At 44.2% G+C, this 26,135-nt stretch overlaps 1 protein-coding gene and 1 long non-coding RNA gene across 5 annotated transcripts in view; one reads left to right on the top strand and one right to left on the bottom strand.

Annotated features, from left to right (window-relative positions):
* Window positions 1-18,632: 18,632 nt before the first annotated feature.
* On the bottom strand, window positions 18,633-23,102 carry LOC137446379 (uncharacterized). Its single transcript, XR_010988636.1, has 3 exons — window positions 22,769-23,102; window positions 20,190-20,433; window positions 18,633-19,657 (listed from the first exon to the last, which is right to left on the bottom strand). It is a non-coding gene; the product is annotated as an uncharacterized lncRNA (long non-coding RNA).
* Window positions 22,569-26,135, top strand: part of LOC137446378 (nesprin-2-like) — a 190,285-nt gene continuing 186,718 nt past the window's right edge. For all 4 annotated transcript variants that reach the window (XM_068148919.1, XM_068148917.1, XM_068148916.1 and 1 more), the window contains exon 1: window positions 22,569-22,632. The gene's annotated coding sequence lies outside the window, so the exon portion shown is untranslated. The remainder of the gene's footprint in view (window positions 22,633-26,135) is intronic.

Below are 26,135 nucleotides of genomic sequence, written 5' to 3'. Positions count from 1 at the left end.
TGGCATAGTCCAGGGCATTGCACCTTTCATTCCTCTTGAAATTAGACTCTTGGTTGTAAAATGGGCTAGAAAGAGATCTAACAAAACAGCACATAACTTGCACTTTGTTGATTGGGATGTAGGAGATCTGCATTTGATGAACCTTAAGTGCTTTGGCTGCAAAGGGAACAGAAGCACTTGATTAGGTGAACAGGTATTGGAAATTGCCATACTTGTATTGGAGGCCCCTTAATTCCTGCCCTTGGAGTTCAGTGAGGTTAGGCATGCAACAAAAGTTAAACAGCTGTAGATTGGAGTCAAGATATGTCATTAATAGAAGCTGGCCAAGAACACAAGACTGCTGATTCACAGAGCTGTGGTGCAGTCATGCTTTAAGCATAATTTTAGGATGCAGGTGCTCTGTGTTAGTTTACCCATACACCTTCTAATTTCATCCTCGTGATCTGCTACGGCTGCTGGAAAGCAAGCACAAAAATATGATGCATAGTTATGCATTTTTAAAAGAAGTAACTAATTTTGGAGGCAGTGGGAGGCTGTGTAGCTTTTTGATCACTGTATTTAAAAAAAAAAAAGTTCATAACTCAACATGACTGGAAGAACTTGCAATATAGGTTCATCAGTCAGAAGCCTAAGTGTTCTAAGGATTTAGGTTTGCACCTTTGTTGTGCTAGAAACTTCATACTGTTGATTAAGGGGCTTTTAAAACCAGCTTAGCCAGACAACAAAGAAAGACAAAACACTACTCATAAAGGGGTTGGAGTTGTCACACTCACCTCATCTTAAATTTTGCAGTTTTTCTGGCTGTCAGATGGTTTTCTCTTTATTTCTTGTATGCCAAAAGTCCTCCCTTTCTGTAATGTGGTTTTGCCTTAGGACTGTCCTGCTGTCCACCTCTGTGTATCTATATAGAGATGCATACATGTGCATGTACACTTTTTAAAATATGCCTTGTTATCATGACCTCTGTCTGCTTTCTCCCCTGCATTTGTTTGGTCAACACTTAAGTCATGTGTGCAGTTAAGAGAGCTCTTAAAACTCTCTCTGGTTTTGTGTACGTAGTGTATCTAGCAGAGGTTCTGCAGCTACAAGCTGTGCAACCACTTCTGCCCTACTCTTTAATCCTACCAGCACTGGTAGAATGATCACACTTCAGGTTTTATGATAGGGCCAGGTTACCATATATTTCACCATATTTCTCTCACCCTTTAAGTGCCAGCTGAAATAAAACACTGACAGTCTTCCTGACAATGACAGTAAGAAGGGCAAAACTGGGGGGGGGATCTAAACAGAATCACTCTCTAGCAGAGTAATTTCTTTGTAGGATGTGGTAGGACAGGACTCAAGGAATTTTGGCTAGTGAACTTGGACTTCATTAAGAAGCTGGAGGCACAAAGTCAGAATGATGCAGTTGCTTGAGGACATGGCATATGTCCTTGGACGAGTATGAAAATAATTATCCAGTATCATTTACACAATGAAATAATAAACAAAGCCTAACTAAAATGTTAAAGCTTCATAGAATCACAGATTCTGTGTCTTATCTGGCATGTCAGTGGAGCTTATCCTTCTGTCTAGAAAAATTTCCAGCCTCTGAGCATGCAAGACTTGGTGTTCATTCTAGTAGTGGCTTGCTCTGTGTTGTGTCCAAAGAATGATGGAGAGAGCACGACAAGCATGGTATAGCTGTGACTAACAGCCCTGTCTCAGGAGCAGATTGAACAAGAATATCGTCTTAGCTCGATCAAACCACCACCATTCAATGAAACCCTAACTAAAGCGGGACCAGGACTTCTGTGCACAGAAAATACTAGTGTCTGGATAGTGCAAGAGACTGTTCATTGTGCTGCTATTGCATATCATGCTCAGTGAAATCCTGGTAAATAGCACTTCACCCAAGTGGCAGACCCTATTGATTAATTAAATGACAATTGCTTGCCAGATTTTTAATGAAGATGCAGTAGGGTTTTTTCTGAAACTTAACAAGATGGTTTGATTTTTGAAACAAGTGTGTGGAAAAAATAATCATGTTCTCTTAACAGGAACTCAGTGTCTGTTGGGGCACAGTCATGCAGCACTCGACAAGATGAACAGAGCAGCCCTGGTGATTGCAGCTGAGATCAGCTGCAACCCAACGATAGCTGGGCAAAGCTACAGCAAGGAGACAGGACCACATTCAAGCCAGGAGGGGAGGCTGAGAAAGGCAAGGACAGGATCAGGCACAAGCTCAACTTGGCAGTCTTGTCCCAGGATACAGAGCTGGTTCTGAAGACAGGCACCATATGCCTCAGAGCAGGGGAAGGAAGTTGCAGAGTGTGTTGGTGCACAAAGGACCCTGACTGTGAAAACCAAAATGCAATTGCATTTGTTAGGGCATGCAAGATGCACCAAAACCTGAAACAAGCATAAATCACAAATCTGAAACTCAGATCTGATATTGTGTAAGCCTGACTAAGTTTTATGATCTGTATCACTGAACCTGAGCCATGTATTAAAAAAAAATCTGTCTTGTTTTATTTATTTTGGCTTAAATGGTTTAAAACCTGAAGTCTAAAAATGTTTGTATAAAGGGTTATTTATAGCCTTCTGGTTTCAGCTGCTTTTTGGGCCACATACAGTTTCTAACATAAGTACTCTTTTCATGCAGAGATGGAGGAAACCTGTATGAATGAGCCTGGGTGGCACTTAAAAAATCCTTAGAAACTGTCACCTCTTACTTTAGGGGGTTATTCTTACAATGTAATCTGTACAGGTACTCAATACAAAGCCATCTCCAAATTAAAGCAGCCACACTGTGCTTCCAAATGCATAATTACAAGAAAATACCTTTTTGTAATACCTCCCTGTGAAATGTTTAATTTCCAGTGAGGGTACTGACCAGTGCTGTGATTCTGCAAGGACTTATCTTTATGCATGTTGTTCACGCATGGCTTTGGGGTCACGGGGATTGCACTCAGTGATAGATATTGCATATGCCTGAATCTTGGCAAGGTCATAAAATATTCAAAATAGGGTTTATGAAGCCTATGAAACTACTACTAATAGAACTAAGATGCAACTTCTTTTCATAGAATTGAAATAATCTCTGTAAAGACAATAAAGAGATTGAAATGTAAAGAAGTTATTTGGGTCAAGGTTGATAGTTGCTTAATGGGCCTCCAGGGCTCTCTTAACTCCAAATAAAGTCAAGAGCAGGCAGAAGTCTTTAACACCTCTGCAAGCTATTATGTTGTTAGCAGGCATAAAGCTTATCAAGTGTTTTTTTCTCGCTTTGGTTCTATACCAACAAGAGGGCAATAAGGACACTTGATTTCCTTTGTAGATAACTGGTGAAAAGTGCCAGAAAACTTGTTATCAATGAATACCCATATTTGTGAATAATTTCCTTGTAGATGCATAGTTTCTTATCAGACACAGGAACCTTGGCACCTATGTAGAAAAATATTACATTAAATCTACTCATATTTCTAGGCTGTGACCTATTAAAATATGAGCTATAAACTGCCAGCACAATCCCTGATAAAGCAAAATTGATAGTTTGCAAGAACTGTTTTCATACTCTAACCCATATGGTCTAATTGCACTTAAAATAATTGAGAATATAGGATTAGAACAACAGTTGTTTATTGTGCTGGAAAATTGATATCAGAGTCCTGTACCTGTCCTCTAACTATACCAAAACAGTAAAAACCATCACACCAGCATGCATCTATCCCATGTTTAGTGTAAAACTGCTTCACAAAAGCATGAAAAAAGAAGGAGGTAATTCTGGAAATGACAGGAGATTTCAAGAGGAATTTCTGCTAACAGAAATGCTGGCCCTACAGAAAGCTTATAAAATCTTCCCACGGCTCACAGCCACAGCTTCTGTAGTACCTCTCCCGGAGGGCTGGGAGAAAGGCAGGGTCCTTGTGGGCAGGAGGTAGCCCTGGCCACAGCAGGCAGCTGGGCAAGGTTGGAAGAAGTGTCCAGTTGCCTCCTACAGTGGCCCTGGAGCTGTTACTTTCCTATCTCCAGATGGGTGATGCCTCCTCTGCCACAGCTTGTATTCACTGACAGCCATCACACTAAAATCCCTTTGTGCACCCACACCTGAAGCAAGCCAGGAAACAGCCCTAGCATGGACACTCTACCTCACATTGCCCCTGTACTGCAGCCCTCTGCTCTGGTTTGTGAGCACAGGATGTTAAAAGCAGATGACAGAAATTCATGGAGAGAAGTGTTTGAAAACTATGCAGGGCTGGAATCAGCATTTGCCTCCTCCATGACATGTGAATAAAGTTGCATGAGGTGGAGAGGGGGAGAAGAGAGTGTTTCACCTGAAACCAGTTTTGTACAAAGAGCAAAGCTGCCAGAGGACTACAGAGTTTGATTGAAAAAAAATAATCACAGGACAAAATTTCTAGACTCTGGGCATGGGGGCAGGGAGGCTGCAAAATGCTTAGCTAAAAGAAGCCAGGGAAAAGTCACAGAACTGGTTTTTAATTACTCTGTCTGGGAAAAGATTATTTAGAGATTAAGGGAAGTGCACGTTTGCAGAGATAATGCAGTTTGAGGGACAGCCAAGAGATCAGAGGTTGTCCTGAGCTTTACCAGTCCAGTGCCTTTCAGCTGGTGAAATCACATAGTGCAGCAGTGGTGAGGAGTGAAATACCGCTGGCACTGACTGGAAAGGCACTACAGTCAGGCTTGTGAAGGTGCTTTAAACTGTGCTTGGCCAAAGCAGAGGCACAGATTATGATGAAAGGACTTGAGCATGACAAATCAAAACACTTTTTTTTTTGTTGGGATTATTGCAACTTAAAGATCATCCTAGACATGCACCTACATATCATTCTGTGGGTAACTGGGTATGTCAGTATGGCATGCACTGAGATATCACAGATGCTCTTGCCTGCGTTCCATGCCCACTGAAATCTGTGTGCCTGCATTTGTGTACTGCCAAGCCCCAGCAGAAAAGCCCCGTGGGAGCAGGGTGTATTGAGTTTGAATCAGCACCAGGCTAATGTGATAACATGGCTTTTAGTTGGCTGCTCAGGCAGAGCTCACTTGGGTCTGAGGGGATTATATCATGGACGGTTACACTATATAAAGGCTGCTTGAAAGGTACTTGTATAATGAAAAAAAACCATCATGTATTCCTAATTGCTTTATTTATACAGCTATATTACTACCCTGTTTTAATGAATGCCAGTTTGCTCCAATAAATTTAACTATTATTCTCCTCTTCCCTCAGAAATCTGCTGTTAGTCCAGGGCCCCTGGGAAAGCTGTGTATCAAAAACCAGTTGGTGTAAAAAGCTGACTCCTACAGTCAGGACAGAGACTTGGATCAAAACAATGCAAAATAAGCAACCAAAAGCGAGTAGTGCTGCATCGATGCAGAACAGCTATGAGTGTGTTTTCCCAGACTTTTGCCAGCCTGGGTTGGTCTTTGCTGATTATCTGTAGGTGGGAGTCAGCTTTTACACAGGTAATCAAATCCAAACATGGCTCTTTGCAGTTTCTAAAGCAGGAGCTTTCTCCAGCTTTTTGATCAGAAACCTGTTCCAGTGTTTGGAACCCCTTTCAGTGAAGAAATTTTTCCTATTGTTCAATCTAAACCTCCCATAGTGCAACTTGAGGCCGTTTCCTCTCATGCCATCACATGTTATTTGGGAGAAGAGACTGACCACCTCGCCGCAACCTCCTTCCAGGTAGTTGTAGAGACCAATAAGGTTTGACTGCCACTTGGAAAATGTACTGTCAGTAGCCAGATATTTGCAGTGCTTAGGTGTCAGTAAAGATCTGTAATAAAACAGTTTAAGTTAAAAAGCAAAGTAAAATATTGGAAAAGGCAAATATGGGAATATGGTGAGATGTTAAACAGTACACATCCTGTTAAATAGTACATCCTGTTTCCCTGCCACTAATTGGTTTATTCTGGTGAATTGAAAAAAAAAGAAAAAATACTATGATAAAATCAGGCATGTGCACTACTTTGCAAAGTTTCATAGCTGTGCAGAAATATATCTACCTTATGCTACTCAAAATCTAGAAGGTGGCTAGCTAGCTGTAACTAACTTGAAACAAAACATTAGAAGGACAGACAAGTGATGGGTAAAGATTTCACTGTAAAAGTATGGGGAAATCAAAAGTTCATCTGAAGAATGTCTTAGCTGTCTTCTCTCTGCCACCAGTTTGATGGTTTCACTTAGGAGCAGGTTCACTGTACATGCAGTGACTGAAGAAAGAGGTACAAACTACCTTATGGAAAAGCCACCTAGTGGTACGGAGAAATGGTGCCAAGCAGCAGCAGGTGCCTCTTAATTCCAAGGAAAGATTGTTGTCATACTGGGCCATTGTGCTACGGGATGATAGTAAAGGCCATTTATTATTACTTGTGGGAATCTGCAATGTGTATTACACACAAGCATGATGCCCACAAACATATTAAATAAATTTTCCAAAGAACAGCACCACAAAACTTTATGTTGGATCATTGTCTGTTTTATATCTGCTGTGTAGACAATAAAATCTCATTTTTGCAGAATCACAGAATCACCAAGGATTTTGAACTATTTCAGAGAATTAAAAGAGGATTAATCAGTTTGCCCCACCTGTCCAAATAAATGCAGGTCTTCAGCTGCTGAGAGCCCAGAAGGAGAAGAAAGTCCCTAAAGAATCTGTGATATTTATGTTAATAATTTTGTCATGGCCTTAAAGCACAACTACACGCATTTGCAGGGCTAAGGAAGAATGCTAGTTAGCTGTATCTTTGTTCTGGATCCCACTGATTACTTTTTTAAGGATCATAATCTTGTTGGAAAAAATTGGGAAAACCATCCAATTTGGGAAGATAAAAATCCAGCCTCCTAGGAAATGGCTTCTTGATGAGGCAGACTGGGACAGTGCATGATTGACACATGCAAGTCTGCCTCTTAAGAAAGGTAGAGAGGAGCAGGCAACTGATAGTAACAGCTCCATTCCTTCAGGACCCTTTGCCTCAGTGCAAGCAGTGGAGAGCTATTGGAGGAATGAAGGCATATCTCCTTTAGGCATATCAATGATTAAGCCTGAGCCTCTGTAAAGAGTAACAGAATAAGTAGCTTGTTTTTATCTAAACAGTTAAAATGTGAAGTTACAACCCATATGCTGGGGATCTGGAGGTCTTTGCAGCTTTGTGCTCAAGCTGTAGTGTTTTTTTCATTTGCAGATTCATCTGGGAACACACAGAGAGGGAGATCTGCAACCATGGAGGGATTAGCTCATACACGTATGGCAGATACATTGCATAGCCAGATTTTACAGGATTCTTCAACCTGTGCTGGTTGTTGAGTGAGGATAGAGGGAGGGAGAATCGGACACCATGCCAGGCTAGAGCTGGGTTATATGTCCACTAGAAATCTTGGGACTGTGAAAACAAACACCTTACTTGCAACCGCCTGTGACGTGCATCTCTGAGGAGTAAGTAGCCCTAGTCACACCTCATGATGCAAGAAAGGGAGTATGGCAAAGCCTTCAGCTGTATAAGGGACAGATATGAAAGAAAAGGACTATGGAGAAGAAGCCTATTTAGGTAAATTAATTTTATCTTCAGAATGGGAGGCTTAATGAGTCAATCTAGGCAATTAGAGTAATTACCCATAAATGGTTAATTACATAAATGCATCTGTACATACACAGCAGGCCTGAGATTTATAACACGTAGTGAGTGCATAAATGTGACAATCTGTGCATCAAATAAATTGCAGCATTTATGAATGTGCACTGACAGAACAGTATCGGCTGAGCTAAAGGAGGAAAATATCCAGAAGTACTGGCATTGCCCTGGGCAGCACACAGCTTGGTAGCCAGGGACATCAGGATGCAGGAGAGGGGAGCAAGAACAACTAATCCAACAATTGGCTTGTGTACACTGAGATCCATTTCCAAGTCATGGGGTGTTGTTCTAAAGATAATGATTAATTTCTTCTTTCTGAAGCACTTGACCAACATCCTTGAGATGGGTATGGTGTGGATAAAGAGAAACCTATACCAGCTGTATGCAAATCCAGGGTGAAAAATAAAAAGGACCTATAAAGGAAATTCTGAAGAGGTGTCCTGTTTGTAGGGTTGTAAGGAGCAGCATTCCCATCTTGGGCAGGCAAAAATTACACATAGCTTGGAATAAGCCAGTTGGCTTTCTAGATGCAGGTAAGGAGAAGCCTGTGTGAATGTGGAAAGGCACATACAAGCTTCCCAGGACATATGCATTTGGCTTTCCTTGCTCATTTAGACTAATAAGAATAGGAAGCTAATTTGGGAGATGGGTGTGTGTGTGGGTGTATCAGAGTGCCTGAAAGCACTAGCATTTATAGATGGACTCAAGGCCCCATACATCTGCTGCTTTTCTCTACTTAAGTCCTTTCTATTTGATAAAGATTTCCAGAGGTAAGGCAGCTGAAATCTTGGTGGACTGTCTCCATGAGCACGTCCCATGTGACAAGATACCCCTACCTGAAGGGAGTCTACAAGAAGGCCAGGAAGGGACTTTTTACAAGGGCTTGTAGTGATAGGATGAGAGGCAATGGCTTTAAGCTTGAGAAGGGTAGATTTAGACTAGATATTAGGAAGAAATTCTTTACAGTGAGGGTGGTGAGACACTGGAACAGGTTGCCCAGGGATATTGTGGATGCTGCCTTCCTGGAGGTGTTAAAGGCCAGGTTGGATAAGGCCTTGAGCAACCTGGTCTAGCAGAAGGTGTCCCTGCCCATAGCAAGGGCGTTGGAGCTAGGTGATCTTTAAGGTACTTTCCAACCTAAATCATTCTATGAATCTATGAAACCATGAAGATGCCCTTTTGTACTGTAGAACTTGTACCCTGTGCTGCACACGTATGTGCAGGAGGTCTTCCACCCTCCAGAAAATCTCACCCACTGGGGCCACATTCAGTCCAAGTGCTTGATGCTCTTCCCAAAATCATGCACTATAGTCCTGCAGGAAATCTTGCATGATGCTAGTATCCTTAAGTAAGACTGTTCACAGGCAGAGCCACCTCGTCTGTCACCCATTTCCAAGCTTTAGTAAAGACTTCTCAAAGACATTGGGAATTCACATTGGTTTACACTCCATTTTGGTGACAGCGAAGACAAATGTAAAAATTAGAAGCAAACATTCTCTGATTAAATTTCTGTAGTAGTTCTTGGTTCTGCAGCAGCTGAAAGAGGTATTGTGTGACACAAGATCCTGTTATTCAGGGAGAAGTCCTATTGCCTGTTTAATACATTCCCAGAGGAGAAAACATCTGTCAAATATTTACCTTGAGATTTATGCTGAACACTGCAGTAATCCTAAACAATCCCAGAGTTCTGCATTAGTGTTAGGCTTTAATGAACAAATCTAAACAAATTAATTCTTTAGCTCTCTGGACACATTGTTTAAGGTCTAGATTTATCAAAAAACAGGGAATATTTTGTTTGGTGCTTTTTTTGTTCGTGTTGGTTGTGGTTTTGTTTGGTTTGTGGGGGTTTTTTGTTTGGTTTGGTGGGGTGGGGTTTTTTTGGTGGTGGGTTTTGGGGTGTTTTTTTGTTTGGTGTGGTTTTTGTTTTGGGTGGTTGGTTGGGTTTTTTTGGGGTTGGTTGGGGGTTTTTTGTTTGGTTGGGTTGGTTTAGCCAAGCCATAGGAATCCTGTCTTTTTAAGGAGTTTCCTTAGGGCAGTGAAGACGAGACATTCTTTTTGACACATTGCCTGAGAACGTGCCCTGTTTGATTACAGTTATGTCACAATTCAAGACCAAAAATGCAGAGTTTTCACAGGTTCCTAGCCCATATTCTTTGTAAAACTTGTGGGACTGGGTAGTCCTGCCAATACTGCCTTGCTGCCACTCTTCTGAGGAAGTGCCTGGAAGCTGCTTCTGCCCCCATGTTTCCTGTAGGAAGGCTGTTTCTTGGAAGACATTTAAACCACACAGTCTAAAGTAAAGGCTTTACCCTGATATACATCAGCATTTTCCAGATAAGATGCTTATGGATAGACCTCATGCACTTTGAGTTTAAAAAACCAAATAAGTCTTAAATACACAGTTCTCTCCTGGTGTTTCAGCCTCTCCTTGCTGGCTGTGGTAGTTACTGGTTTCCTGGTAGCCTGCTGTGTGCTCTCACACCTTACTCCCACACTAGTTTCCAAGCCATGGGGTGCTTATCATTCCCTTCAATGCCTTCTTATCAGGACCATAAAACCAGCTATTGCCTCTTCACATTTCACCTGATCCTTTAACTTCTCAGCTGATCCAACTTGTTGGCAACCCATCCTTTAAAAGCACAGAGGGGCAGGGAGTACAGCCATACAAAATCTGATTTCTCAGTTTTTTACAGCTAATGTCAAATATGATTGCAGAAGAGCAGTGCCACTGTTTGGTGTTTACATGTGCATGCAACATTAATCTCTGTAGTACAAAATGGACAAAACATAGAACTTAGCTCGACCACAAGATCCCTTCTGCTTTAACCCTTCCATTTGAAGGCTGGAGCAAGAAGGTTTGATTCCATGACACTTCAACCAGTGAAAAACAAGGAGGCTGGTCTCAGTGCCAGGTATCAGCTCTCCTCCAGAAATTCGAGGTCATGTAATATTTACAAATCATTGAAACAGACTTTCAAAGTATTTATTGGTGGTGCCTTTCCAACTGCTAGCAACAGTGGTGGTAATTCCTCCTTAGAAAAACCCCTCCATAGTCAAATCCCTCCTGAGTACTCATTACCTGCTGGCCCAGAGCATTTACTGTGATTTTCCCCTTAGTGTGAATCATGCACTTCCCCACTAGATGTCATGGTTGTTTCTGCAAATCACAGGGGGGTTGATTAAAAGCATTGAATGACGGTCCTTCACTTAGACTGGCCTTCACCGCGCAGGTAAGAGATTTCCCTCCCACTTGGCACCTGGACAAAACACATTTGCACCAAAACGCTGTTGACTTCATCAGGAGAACATTTGTTACGTCCATAGAGTTGACGTGAGTCCACCTACTATGCCTGTGCCTGGCACTGCAAAAATCCATTTGAGTTGTTTCTGCATTTCTTATTTTCAATTTATTCACTTGGTTAGGCATAGCACAAGAAACTAAATGATGACTGAAAAAGCAAGAAAATTCTTTTCTTCCTTTTACCCAAGACAGGAAGACAGCTATCACTTCTGAAATCTTGAAATTGTTCCTGTGTGATTTACTCTGGGTGATCCTGTTTTGCGGGGTGGGTTGGAGTACACAATCTTCAGAGGTCCCTTCCAACCCCTACCATTCTGTGATTCTGTAAAATCCAGAAAAATTAGCCCAAACCCAATTATAGTAAGTGCTCCTTTATTTAATAAATCAGGTTTAATATTTCTAAATGTGTAAGTTCTGTGTCTTTTCTTGTATGTATTCATGAGAGTTATTTTGTACAATAAAAATAAATTTTAAAGCCCCTGTTTACTCATTTTTGACTGCAGCCCAACCTCCATCCAGTGTGACCTATGTGTGAAAAATATTCTTGTTAGAAAAACGTTATTCACCATTTTTAATAGCTTTATTATAATTAGGAATCTGAATAAATGCATATATGATACAGATTCACTTGAATACATAAAAGCTACAGGTACCCTCCTGGTTAGTCACATCTAATGAATTCTGACAGTTGCTAAAATCAATCTTTCTTTAACAATTCAAATAACTGTGGAGACCCAATGTAAAAGAGAAAACAAAGATACCATAGATTTTTACCCTTAAGATTTCCTGATTGTTGAACTCTGTCACTGTTAAAATTAATCTTTTCAATCATCCTTGGAATATACAGTTAATTGCCTCTTACAAATACAAAGCACAGTAGGCAATTACCCTTTTGCAGCTACATCTCTTGATTCAGCTTTTTCATTAAATTATAATTATAATGGATCTCCAAAGCTGTCATGAAAATGAAGGATTAGTAGCACTGCAAGTGAAAGTTTAATGGCTTGAACTAAACATCAACAATGAGCAACTTCTCTGCATTTCAGCTCTGGCCTCTTACCCCATTCCTGTTTCACTTTCAGACTTGCATGAAGTGATTAAGGAGCACAGAGCCAAATGACACAGTGAACTTTGTTATTAAAACAGGATGGAGTAATACTCTGAACTTGAGAGAGATTTACATTTTGTTTAGTCCATGGTGGCAATAGAATAACAGCATCTCTGTGTCACACAGGGCTTTCTTGGGGGCTCATCTGGCACTTGCAGATGAGTCATTTCTTTGCTCTAACAAGCACAAGCTCTCCCACACCCAGCTTACCTTCACTTGCACCAGTCAAAGTTGAGTTTTTCCCTAAGAGATATAAGAGGCAATATTTATAGAAATACAGCCTGTTCATACAGGTCTGCCTGCAGCATGTTTTCTATTGACCTGGCTTTTTGTTCAAATCAAAGCAAGATGCAGCCATCTTGCCATCAAGGGGTATGCTGCCACATGGCAAGACAGTTTGTTGCACATCTGGTTGTAAGCATTGGTTTCTGTCCACCAGCTGGCATTGTAAGGTCTTGCCACAGTCTAACTCTGCTGCAAGGTCACTCTGAAGGGACACCTTTAGGATATGGCTCAGCTTATCAAGCTGCTGGCAAATCCAGTTCTCCTGATCCCTTGCTTCAGTGCTTACTGGCGGGGTGAGTCAGGGTGCTCAACCAGCCCAGTCAGAAGCTATTTTCAGTTTTTACAATGAGCTGTTGGTTGCTTCAGCTCCCTGAAGAGCAAGATCATTGTGTGGCCAGTGCGTACCAGTGCCAGTGCTGCAGTCCTGCCCAGCCACTAGTGTGACAGGGAGGGGAATGGAGACCTGACTATGCACCATGGGGGCTGTGGGCAGATAAATGGGCTCAGCCATATCACAAAACTACATGGTTATTCCCTTTGCATTGCATCCAGTGATGACATCACCATGGGATCAATATGTCTAATTAAGCTGACCTGATTATCAGAAGCATCCCAGAAAGTATCTCCATGAAATAGAATAGAATAGAATAGAATAGAATAGAATAGAATAGAATAGAGTAGAATAGAATAGAATACTCTCAGTTGGATGGACCTACAAAAATCATCCAGTCCAACTGCCTGACCAGTTCAGGGCTCACCAAAGATATGGTATCAAAGGCATTGTCCAAATGCCTCTTAAACACTGACTGGCTTGGGACACCAACCATCTCTCTAGGAAGCCTGTGTCTAACTCTGTAAAGAAAGACTCCCTAATAGTTTTCTGTTGTATCTGCTAGTTGAACTGACTCAGCCTACAGGACTCTCACCACTAGATCTGGTGTAGGATGGAAGGAAAGGACATTCCTGGGGCAGCTTAGAATGGGATTGCTCTACTATGAGCACTGCACTTAGATCAGCTTAAGCAAAATGCTGTCTCATGTTCACCCACGTGTTCAGAGATGCCAGAAGCTGCAGTGCTTGCTGTGTTACTTGCTGGCTACCCCCGTCTCTGATCCATCAACCGTGGACTTCTGCACTGGCTCCAGCCAGTCAAGTGAAAAACAACTCTCTGCTTTTTTCCTGATCGTTCTGCAGCTGCATTGATTCATTTAAGCTGGGATTTATGGCTCCCTGAAGTGTCAGTCCCTATGCAGAGATATGAAGACCATTCAGCTGGAGGTGGTGGGGAAGGATGTAAGTGCCTCTTGGAGCAGTGGTGAGGTCTTGCATAAGTCAACCTTCACCCAGGCCCTGGCCCTACCAGGACTTCATTGCTCTTCACACCCACATTTCTCCCCTCTTTGATCTGCCCCTTCTCATCTGCATGGACTTCTGCTCTGCTGGGGACTACTCTCCTCCTGCTGTTCTCTGACAAGGCTCAAGCATCAGTTTGACAAACTTAGGCTTGAACTGGTCCAACCTCTACCTGCCTCCTGTGGGAACGAGGTCCTGCATAGGTACCCAAAGTGACTCTATTACCTCTGACACCTCCAGAGACATGCTCAGGGTCCTTTTACCCTTTTTCTGATGGTTTCAGCAATATGCCCCTTTGCTACAGGAGAGTCCTGGATTTTATGCACTGCAAACTCTCATAGTAACAACTCCCTGAAGAACTGTACTCATCACAGAATTTCTGCTATGCTTGCAAGGTGTACTTTGACCTTCATTTTTCCAAGGCATGCAGTTTATGATACAGGATAATAGATCACACTGGCCTACATAACAGTAGATATTCTCTGGAAATTAAAATTCAGAAAAAGCTTTTACTTTATTTTTGCAGAATAGGAGCCAGAGATTCAGTGTTTGGCAACCAGGGGATGTCCAGCAGCTTCCTCAGGTGCCCAAAGATGGAGGGGGCAGCTCTTGCTGCACACCAAGACCCAGTTTTGGTAGTATATATCTGAGAAAGAAATCTGGGACTTTCTGCCTATCTCAGGAGCAATTTAGGAGTGATAATGAGAGGATTAACTTTCCTGATCAGCAGAGGGGAAAAGGGATTATCACTGCCTTCCAAGGCTGAGGAAATACAAAACTGGCTGCAGGACTTGCAATTGGCTGCCTCTGAGCAGGGTTCCTCCTTGGGGCTGGCAGCCTGCATAGTGGGCAGCCTTACCCCAACAGGTCAGCTATGGGGTGCAACATCCTTGGGATGGGAATAGCAAGTTGCAAGGCTGTGGAGAGCTGTGGGGAGAAGGTGCTCCCAGGACCTGCTTGTGGGGCCCTGCAGGGGCTGGGATGGGACGACAGCAGCACTGCACTGATCCCGATGATTTGCCCCCAGCTTTGTGCTGGTAGGGACTCTTTTTATTGTCATTTCCCTTCTCTTGAGATGTGAGGGTGACTGCTGATTGGTGACAGCTTGATGTTTGGGCTAAACACGAAGTAACATGTTTGGCTTTTTCCCCCACAAATTGCAAGCAAAGTGTTGTGGTCGGCCCCAGGTGGTGCAGAAGCAAGCAAAGCCGTGCCTGGTACTAATGTGTGGCTGGTGGCGGCCCGCACGCGATGGCATGGTGGTACATGAGCTCCTGTGGAGCAGAATTTCCCCTAGCACCTGGCACCATGGCCTCAACAGCCAAAAATAGCCAGGCCTGTTGTAGGGAGGATGATACTGCTGGGGGGGATGGGGCCACACTTCTAGGGACTGTCTGTCACACAGGCAGAAAGCACAACAGTGTCTTATTTAGAGTACTTTCCCCTTGGTTTCAGAAAAGCTATTTACAAATAAATACCAAATCATTTGCTCAGGAGAAGAGGACTTGGCTAGGAAACTGCCATAGCACTTCACAAGTGTTTAGCAGCTCAGGATCCTCACAGGGGGTTTAAGGAAGAAGACATGGCTCCTGACATTGCTTTTAAAATAGAGCAATGTGTACATGAAAGAGCAATGTAAGAACTCCAGATGATGCAGGACGGCAAACACAAATTCTAACAGACAACAGTTTACTAAATATATCAGCGATGCCCAAAGAAAGAGGACTGAACACCAAAACAAAGGCTCACTGTAGCCTGTCTTCCATGTGCTGTTTTTCTTCCTGATCTGTAAAAGACTTTTGCCAGGAGGCCTGAAAGAGAAAGCAGTGAGATAGAGTGTATGTGAGTGTCTGCTGGGGAGATGGATTCCTATTTTGGCAAACACTATCAGCTGTGCCTTTGAGGGTCACTGCAATATCTCATCACAGTCACTACCAATTGCCTATGACCAAAAAAGTCACAGTTGCCCAGGAAATCTTACACTGACAATTGGCAGTTTTATATGGATAAGGACTAAATGAGACTTTCAAGCTAGTGACCAGGAGAAATTGGAAAATAATAAAGGTAATGAAAAGGTAATTGAATCCCTTGCCCCAAAGTGTGTTTTAAATCTCATCTGTTTTTCAGCCTTGTCCATAAATATGCATAATTCTGCATCTTTAATTGAAATACGTATTCAGCTTGGCTCTTTTTCTGCTGACAGCTCAGTGGAGTTACACTGTTATGATTATTTAGTGGCATTTACTCTGTGATCCTGCTAAGACATCTGAGCCATGCCCTAAGATTATAGAAACCTGGAAGCAAAAAAGATTCCCATCTCAAGAGCTGAAATCCAATCATAAATGTTACAGTAAAAAGAAAACCTTCTAGTCTTTACATGTGTATGAAAATATCAGCATAATCAGGAACCCACATCTAATGGAAATGTTCAGGAAGCAGAGACATTATTCCCTCAGTCCTTCTTGCAGGTCTCAGCCAACTGAGTCATCAGTGAAGAAACAATTATTTTAGTGGGATTCCTAAATAGCCCCCTATACAGGTCTCATCCCAGGTCAGAGCAGTATATGGAGTAGGGCAGTATTCGGGCAGTATCCAGGCAGGCTCATGTTTGCCTGAGCTTTAATCCCCTTGCAGACAAAATCCTGAACTTGAATGCATGGAAAATTGCTGTTGCTAATCTTATTTTGCAGGAAAAAAAAATTAAAGTACTTCAGCCAACATCTGGCAAGGTACAGGCTTTTAACTTCTGACTTAGGAGCAACCTCGTATGCATATAGACTTCACTGGCTGGTGAAGTTTCTGGCTTTTTATTTTTTCCTTTAACATTTTGAGGCTAGAATAGCAGTCCAAATGCCCCTTTTCTGCGTTATGTATCACAACACATTGGCAGCAGAGTAGTAGATATTTAATAGGCTATAAAACCAGAATGGGCTTAATCCTCTTCTCACCCTAGATTTACATTTGTGTGATTGTTAGTAAAGTTTGCAGTAAAGATGTTGACAGAGCTGAGGGCTGGCTGGGGTCCAAGGGCACTGATTTTTAGAGGTGGCGATCAGGATTACTAAATCCTGCTTCCAAAGAAGACTTAGCCCCACTTCCCACACCTGAGACCTTTTTTGTTCTCTGTTGAATCATGTCTGAAAACAGGCTATAGCCACCCATACAAGTCAGTGTTGCAGTGGAAGCAGAGGCAAATCAAACTGCTGCTGCCTGAGTGCTGTTCAAGGGTGGTGTTCCCCAAAGATAGAGGCATGAGAAGGGTGCTTGGTATAGTATGAGTGGAAGGCAAGCACTGACATTTTTTCTGCAGTCCTCAGCCCAGTTGTGTCCTAGAAATATCAAGACCTGCAACTATGGAGAAAGGGCCTGTTCCTGGAAGTGGCAAGGAAGTGAAAAGCTGTCAGGAGACTAAAATAGTTGCAGTTCAGAGTGAAACTACTTCAGGTCTCATCTGAGCCTCAGAGCAAGACACCATCAAACAAATAGTGCTTAAGCCCTTGGGTGCCTTCCACAGCACCGTTTTGCTTACAAACTCCTGGAACTTGCAGGTGGCCCACTGGAGATACTTTGGAAATTAACTGCTTGCTTAGCCATTGTTATTTCCTCCTCTTACTGCAGGGTCCTGAATCCAGACCTGACATTCAACCACTGCACTATGTTTCTCCAGCTTCTGCTATAGTCTGATGAACACGGCATTTCATGACAGGTTTCTCTCACTCAGCTTCTGAAACAGAGAGCCACAACTGAGATGCCAAACTGCTGGTGGGAGGCCATGTACTGTGGGGACAGCATGGAGCATGAGGGTAAAGCTGATAGGATGAGTTCAAGCCTGCAGTGGGCAGTAGTGTCCTCCCTACTCTAGTCATGAGGTCTGTGGTGACAGGTTGGACTCGATGATCTTTGAGGTCTCTTCCAACCATAGGAATACTGAATAGGTTACTGAATAGGATCAGTGTGGTCTTGGTAGCAGGCTTATTACAGTGTTTGTACAAATACACTGCAGCACAAGTGCTGCGATAGTCTAAGGACAGAATAGGTAATATTTTTTATTAGATGAACTAATGTAAGTAAAAGAAAAAAAAAACACAGCTGGATAAAATTTTGGGTTAAGATAAGGGAATTCTGAGTCCAAAACCTTGCCTGTGTTTACTAATATGATCAGGTCAAGGTTTTAGAGAGCATTGAGACCTTGACCTAGTCTTATCTGGAGTAAGACTCCCAACACAGTCTCCTAAGCTCACTAAGTCCATCAGGAATGCAGTGCTTCAAGTGGGATCCCAAAAGGCATTTAAGCAGATGAAGCAGGACTTGAACATGCCAGAGGTACTTCAGTAAAAACCTGTGATCCACCTGACTCCACTCAGCTGGTATTAAGGACAGGGGGTGCTCAGCTCTGAATTTTAATTTCAGGGTGGAACCTTAAGATACATCTCTCTGTAATAAACTCACCTTATTTGGAGCTAAGAAGCTGGTACACTTTGGGAGAATGGAAAACACAGACTGGAAACCTGCATTGATGCACAACACCTGCATTATAACTGGAGCAAAATGAGCCCTGCTCAGTTCAGTTTGCAGGTTCCTGTGCTCAGGAGACTAAGCTGGGCTGTGTTTCTGTATGAGTGAGTCCAGTTCCTCTGCTTTGAAAAATTTTGGAGTCCACAATAAACGGCATGTTCAACATTGGTTACTTTAAGACAACTACCCTCTTGAAACACCTCACTCAGGCAGTGCAGTATAGCAAGATCTAAGTGCATGCTGCAGGCTCCTGGATGCTGCTATAAGGTTCAGGCACTAATTTCTAAGAGTAGAAGTCTTCAGTTTGTTTTCTCTTTAGCTATGAACCATAATTCACAGGAAAAACAAGGTAACAAGGGAACTGGAGAAAATGTGAGGATATTTACTTTGAGAAGTATAGCTTTATTAATTATGAACTTATTCCAGGAGATTTCCTACAGATTTGCCGTGACTTCAGTGTTACTAACCTGCTTTCCTCTTTAAAGCTGTGCTTCTCTGTCCTTGAATTAGCTGGTGACCTAACAAAGCATTTAAGCATGTGCAACTTAACCATCGCAATATTTCCACTGACTTCAGCGAAACAGTCAGGTGTTAGAGCGTCCATGCCTAAGTGGTCTGCTAGATTGCTGTCTTACACACTGAGGACCGTGTCATACATAAATGTTCAGATTAAATGGGAGGAGAAAAGGAAACATTTTTAACATGATTGCAATCAGATTTCCTTTTATGTTTTGCAGAGGAAAATAGTATGCAAATACTGCGCGTGCCTACACAGTTTCAACCTTTCTTTCCTCTTTTTTGATCTTCCTAATTCTGACAAACAAGTTACCCATGATTGCTGAAGAAAAACTCTCCCTGAAGGTTTGAGCCATGGACATTTTTTGAGGGGCAATGTGGATTTAGGCAGACCCCAGATCCCCTGCGTCTGGCCATACCTTACCACTCCAATGCTCTTCCTCCAGTTGCACCTTGGTAGAAATGAGGTGAATCATGCTTGGGAACTGAGCCAGGTAAAAATAACCAATGAGGAGGTGCTGCTTTTTTAAGGCACTCTCCTGGTCTGTTTGACAACACAACAGTACAAAGAGCTGCACCAGCACAACGGAGGGAGTGTAACCAGACCCCTCCGTCAAAGCTCTGCCACCCAAAATGATGTCTGCAAAACTGTAGCCTTATTTCTTCAGTGTTGCTGTGCCAGCAAGGTGGAAGGCAGGAAAATCCAAAGGTGAGTTTCTACTCTCATCCCTCCCTTCCTTTTCCCAGTCCTTCTCTTTCCTGTGATGGATGGGGTCAGTAGAGAGCGGCTGAGCACTGAAGTTGACATTTCTGGCATGGTCTTGATCCCTTGTTCTCTTGCTGTATCATCCTGTTCCCAGCTCTGGTTTGTGCTGTGTGTTCCCATCTCTGTACTGGATCCTGCTGCCCTCTCAGTCGACATACCTCTTTGTTTGTCCATACTGCAATTAAATCAGGGGAGCAAACCAGCTGAAAACAAAGTAGTATTCTTCTGGGATGATTTTAATGTCTCCCATCTCCAGCACTCACACTGTGCCTGCATGGCACAGGGCTTGCACTCTGGGGAAGAAGGCCACCAGGCCAAAGGTTTGTTCTGACAGACTACAGAGCAAACATGACTTGGACTATTCAAACAAACTCAGTTTATGCAGCCATCATTATTCTTCAGAGTTAACACTCTATCCAGTGGACTTGGGACATTTGATCTTCCTCCGTTGCTGGAACCCAGTTGTACAAATTCTGAATTATAGAAGGAGTGTCCTACCGTGGAGCTCATGCTGTTTATCCACATGCAACATACAAGTGCAAAATATCTGAATGTTTTGTACAAGACATATGATGCAGCACCCAGCTCTGTAAGTTTGCTGTTTGGGGTAGTGTGGGGAGACTGGGGCAAGACACACTGAACTGTTCACACACTCATTCAGGAGGCACACCGGAATTGTGAGGGCATCTCATCCCCACCGTAGTTACCTTCACCATTGCTGGTTGTAGCCTGAAGTACTGCTCTGCAGGTCTTTTCCCCAGTGTCCTGTACATCCATCCAGGCAGCTCATTCTGGACACCCATGAGCACTAGGTAAGAGACCTACTCACACAGCTTCTGGATGTTCACCTTCCACAAAGATCGATCCATAGCAGTTACTTGCTAGCCTCTCTGGCAGCACCCATACACCCATCAAAGCATGAGTCCAAGACAGGGTTTTAGCAGTTCCTAGCTGTGTATAAAAAGAGAGATGAAAGTTTTTTTTCAGTGTCAAGCTGTACTGAGTAATCAACAGTCAGGTGGATACAAAATAGGCATATATAACTTAATGCTACCCTTGGGTCTCCCACATTTTTTAAATGGTATTACTATTTAATTACTCACATTATGCCTGTCCAATAATACCATTTAGTGTTAGTATTACACAGTGTTGTACGTTCTAGTTAGGAAGTGCATAAACTGAGTGAAAACAAGCACCTTGGGTGCTTGAGTTTGACAAAGTCTGGCAGGTGCCTGCAGTGCTGTGTATGCTCAGATGAAGAGCTCTGTGATTAGCCAGCAAGATGAGCATGGAGCAACAATGCAAGCTTGTGTTCTCCAAGGCACAAAAGGTGAGGACTACAAGGGACTTTTTCTGCTGAATTTGATGGTGTGTGTAAAAGTATCAAGAAGGGACTTGAAGTAATAGAGCTTGGCTTTGATATTGCATCTTCTTTCTTAATAAATACAAGACTGAAATCTGGCAATAAATCAATCAGAAATGCTTGTTACACTTTGAAGACATGGGTTAGAGCAGCCATAACACAGAAGTTAGGAAACTACAACACAACTGAATTGCCTTCAACTGTGTCCATGGAGTAGCAAAGACAATAGCATCACTATGCAAACACTAATTTATCCTCAATAAAACACGTAGAAAAGTACACAAAGAGCATTCACTGGTTGATTTGTTGTGAGGACAGCATGAGCTGAGCAGATGTTTGCCAAGACAGGGCAGTCAGGTTGCAACCAGCTTTGACTGGTGCTTCTGCAGGACATCACATTCTCAGAATATACCTGAAATAGCACTCAAAAAGGTGCAGGGCTCACTTTTGCTTGGAAAAGAAAAAATGTCTTACAGAAAATCAGGACCCCAAATCTGGCAGTTTGTTTAGACGCACCTGGGGGTATCAAGAGAAGCTTGAGTAAGTGAGTACTTTGTAGCCTTCAAACACAAGACTTCGCTTATTTCGTTTTTGAAGTTGGTTGATGTTTTATCAGCACAGATTGGGGAGAAACTCAATGTGTCAACACTGGCAGGAAGTGGCCTTCAGAAAGTTACGCTTTTATTTGGATAGCTGGCCGACCTCTGGGTGAGCAAAACAAACCACAATTACAATATTCATAATCCTCTTGCTTTGTGAAGTTTACAGCCAAAAGCTATCCAGTATCAAATGCAACAAATGTAAGGAATTCCTTCCTGTCCTTCATCCAACCCCCCTCATTGGGAGTTCTAAAAAAACCCCAACAACTCAATTTGCTCCATGTTCATGTAAGTGCCCCCCAGTTATCCTTTCAGTGTTCTGGCTGGGCAAAAAGCCAGGTGATGCTGTCCCTGGGGCTGAGGAAAGAGCTTGGACCTGGAAGAGAGGGGAAAATGGCTCGTGCCTGGGATCTGTGCGTGAGGCAAAGACAACTGAGCTCGGGGAGGGTTGTGGAGGATGTGCAGAAACTGGAAAAGTCTGCAGTTTTTGTCCACTTGTATCCCTGATCTTCGACATTCGATTTGGGAATGCTACAGACATGTGACACCACAAAAGTATTTTATTTCTTTCAGCTGTGTCCCCAGATCTTCGCAGACTAGAAAACTGTGCTTGTATCAAGTAGATATTCCAGAACAACCCTTCATCCAAAGCCCACGGGCAAACACAGAGCTTGTGGCCTGGCGGGGCCGTCTCCAAGCTCTGGGATGAGCAGCACCGTACCTATTAGTCCTGGGAGGGGAAACGCTGGGAAACCCCAAGCACGAAAACGATGCCTGGAAGGAGCAGGGGACCGTCCCCTCGACTCGCGCGGGGGCATCTCACAACACACGCACAGCTGCGCGTTAACCTGGGGGAAGCTGAGGCAGGGACCCGCCGTGAGCGGCCGGGAGTGTGCCAAGCTGTGCGGGCAGACCCGGCTGCGGCAGACGGAAGCCGCTCCGCCCGAGGAAGGTTCCCCCCCGACCCCCGGCAGGCCGGGCTCTCCCGCCGCGGCTGGTGGAGGAGGAGCCCCGGCCGGGCCGGGCTGTGGCCGCGCCGCCTTCCTGCCGGCGGGTGGGGAACGCGCTCGCTTGCTGGCAGCGGCCGGGGCGGGGAGCGGCCGGTCCCTCCTCCTCCTCCTCCTCCTCCCACCCTCCCCGGCGCCGCCACTACCCGCGCCCGCTGCCGATGCCGGGACTGCGCCCTCGGTGAGTCTGCCCCGCCGGGAGCCGCCCGCGGGAAGTTGGGCCCGGCCCGACCCAGTCCCAGCCCCGCCGCCCCGACCCGCCGGTGCCGCAGCCCCGCCCGGCTCCGCGCCGCTCCGCTCCTCCGCCGCGGCGGTACCTGCCGCTCTTTGTTCCCCGCCGCTGCTGCCGCCTTTGTTCCCTCGGTGCCGGCTTCACCTTCGGCACCGCCCGCGCCCCCGTGGGACGCAGCTGCATGGGGGGCACGGAGAGACCTCGGTCCTAGAACTGTTCTCCCCCTCTCCCGGACCGGGTCCACCTCCTCTACCAAGCCTTTTGCCGAGAAAAGGGGGAAAACACAACTGCGGGGTAGCGGCGGGAGTTCACTCTGCGGAGCGCGACGGAGCACCGAGCTGCGTGTTGTGGGAACTCCAGCCTCCACCGGGCCCTGCCGATGTCCGGCCGGGAGAGTTTTCCCGGCTGGAAGCCTGAGCCAGTTCCTTTTGGGGCGGTGGGGAGGGCCTCCAGGGAGAGGGAGCACACAGTGGGGGAGTGCAGGTGGACAGCATTTCCCCGCGACTCCTCGTCTTGCCAGGGGTGCCCTCGTTATCGCTTAGGAAGTCGTTAAGTCTTGGGTTAGAGGTTTGGAAACTGACAGTGGGTAGAGATTTAGACAGAAGTCTCAGCAGAGGGAAAAGCAATAACTAGTTTGCTGAATGGTTGCAGGAGGTTCCGGCACTTCTTCGGTTTTATTAACAGTGCGAGGTCGCTGCTGCTGCTGCCCCGGATAAAACACTGCCTGCTGAGAGCTCGCACTTTCTGTACTTCCCACTATACACGGGCTCCTTTCTCTTCCCTGCCTTGCATGCTATCCTCCCTCCCGCCTTCTTTCCCTCCCTCCCATCTTTCAAGGACTCCTGGCAGCCTCTTGTCTCCTCTTGGAGCTGTTACGGATCTGTGTTACTGAGACCCATGGGATGTATCATGTGGGGCTTTCGGTCTGTAACTTGTTGATGATTTGTGTCAGCTGCTGCCTGTGTGTGGCTTGAAGGGAAGGCTCTCTGTCCTCCTTTCACCCCCAAGACCGAAGCCAGGTTCTGTTATTCCCCGACCCCCCAAACACTTGTTCATCTTCTCTATTTGGCCAGAGAACTGCTGGAGGAATTGGGAGATAGAGCAGGTGCACACTCATTCAGTTACTCAAAATGTGCAGAGAAAAAAACTTTGAGTGAGTTTGTTTGAGAGTTTCTTAGCTGTTTGTCACTGTTTGTCGACCAGTGACTGTGCGTTCCTCATGCCTCTGCTTGCCTTTTTCAGGGTGCTTTGTGTCCCATCTATCTTCTTTTGCTCTTCCCATTATTTCCATGTTTTCCTCCATCTAAGTTTTCAGGGTGATCTCGTCACAGGACAGACAGACAAAGATGTAAGTGCTATGTGCAGGATCTTGGATTGTTACTGGGACGGTTGGCCAAGCTAACCGAATCAGAGCTTTGTGGGTGTGTCTGTTTATAACTCTTTGAAATGCAGTGCCTGCAGAAGGGACACTGGTAGCCTCCAGCACCTGGCTGAGTCATGGGCTTTGGCCACTTCTGGGGTGGCTTTACAGCTCCAGGAAGGAGAGCAATGGTGACTGTTAATGCCGCCTCCAGCAGAGAGGGGTGGGTTGTGACATACAGGAGTGTGAAGGGGTAGTGAAAAATCAGTGGTGACTGTAGTTAAAGCATCACCCTGTATAATGTGTGGCATGGCAAGGTTTGCCCCTCCCCCCCCCCCCCCCATTGTGCAACATGCTGTACACACACACACATTCAGAAGTGTATAAATGAAGTTTGTTCCTCCTTTTCTCTTAATGAAGGGTAATCACAGAATGATAGGAGTTGGAAGGGATCTCTGGAGATCATCTAGTTCAACCTCCACCAGAGCAGGTTTACTTAGAGCAGGTTGCACGGGACAGTGTCCAGGCAGGTTTGGAATGACTCCTGAGATGGAGACTCCAACACATGGACCTCCTGTTCCAGTTTAATGAGTGATAGTTGCCTTTTTACTCTAGGTCCTTAATTTAAATAGTTCTTTACAGTAACTTCAGGAAGCTGTATTTTAAGTGCCATTGATAGAATTCTATATATCATCATGATGGTTTAAGAAGGGCACAGATACTTTCTTTTCCTCCAATAAAATCTGATGGAATGTTCATTAAAACAAATGAGAACTTTCTTTGTGTCAGTAGCACATGGGCAGTCCCATAGTGTGATAGCTATTTTTTATTTATTAGACAGGCAGAGATTTTGAGCACAGACACAATGAAGTAATTCAAGAAGCAGCATGCATTACTGGCTAGTGATCTAATAGGTTGAAAATGCCTTATCTCCTGGATCGTGAAGTTTTATGGCATAAGGGAAAGTAACAAAAGAAAAAAATCTTTACTATTTGATCCTTTGCTGTTTTCAACTGTGAGTTTTGTTACTTATTCTGTTAGGCTTTTGGGTGAAGTTGCTTCTTTTTGCAGGAGAAAAATGTTTTGCTTCAGGGGGAAAAATGGACCACAGTTTAGCCTTTTTACTGAGTTCATCCTAAGTGATATAAAACCCCTTTACCAGTAATTAATTCCATAAGCAGTGAATTTAGCTCTGCTCAGTTTCCTCACTGCCTAAATATATAAATGAATTAAAGAAAAAATCCCCAAGAGAGCATGAAGAAGCACAGCTCAGAAGATCAGGTATAAAGAGCTTCATTCATTTTGGTTTATCAGTAGTACAGGGATATGCTCTTACTCCATGAATCATCTCCTGACATCTGTTTGCAGTGCCATTTTCTTAGCAACTGCAGCTCTGTTTTAGACCTGTACCCTCAATGGCTGGGTTTGTGTGGAGGGATGTGAGGAGGTGATCCAGACTCTTCTTAGAGAAGCTGTGCCTTTCAGCCTATTTACCCAACTCCTTTTCTTCCCTGGGGCCCAATAAACAGTGGCTTTAAAAGTCTACCAGATGAGATGCTTTTTGTGTGTATGTGCAGAGAGATTCTTATCTGTTGCTTACCACAACTGAAGTGTTCCCCCAATATGATCTGGCAGCGTGGGAGAGCACCTATGAAGTTGTGTTTCTCCTGTTGAAGGAATGAGCTGTATGTGCCACCATGCTTACTCCAGCTTTCCTGTGATTTATTCTGAACTGTCAAGACTTTTAGATGTGTGAGAGGATGTGGCCTTGGAGAAGAGCTGGAAATGTAGACAGTGATGGCAGGGACCCATTCCTAGCAACATGCCTGTTAGAACAAGTAGTCAGCTTATGTGGTAGGATTATATGTGTGGAGTGCTGTATGAGTAACGCTTCGGGGCTGGATCTATAAGCTGTGATTAAAGAGAAGGTGATATTTCATACACCTTTCCCCTAACCTTACTTTGCCTGAGTTTCATCCCTGGCTGGTGTGGGTAGGCTGGTGTGTGTAACTGTGACAAAGATGGCCACCTAGCCACTGGGAGACCAAGCTGATCTGATTTTTGCTGACTGTGCTCAGTGGTGGGAATTGAG

The sequence above is a fragment of the Melanerpes formicivorus genome, unplaced genomic scaffold (genome assembly GCF_026170545.1).
Source record: "Melanerpes formicivorus ecotype bairdi unplaced genomic scaffold, bMelFor1.0.p_v2 SCAF_17, whole genome shotgun sequence".
NCBI classification, from domain to species: Eukaryota; Metazoa; Chordata; class Aves; order Piciformes; family Picidae; genus Melanerpes; species Melanerpes formicivorus.
This window is presented reverse-complemented; position numbering and strand designations above follow the sequence as displayed.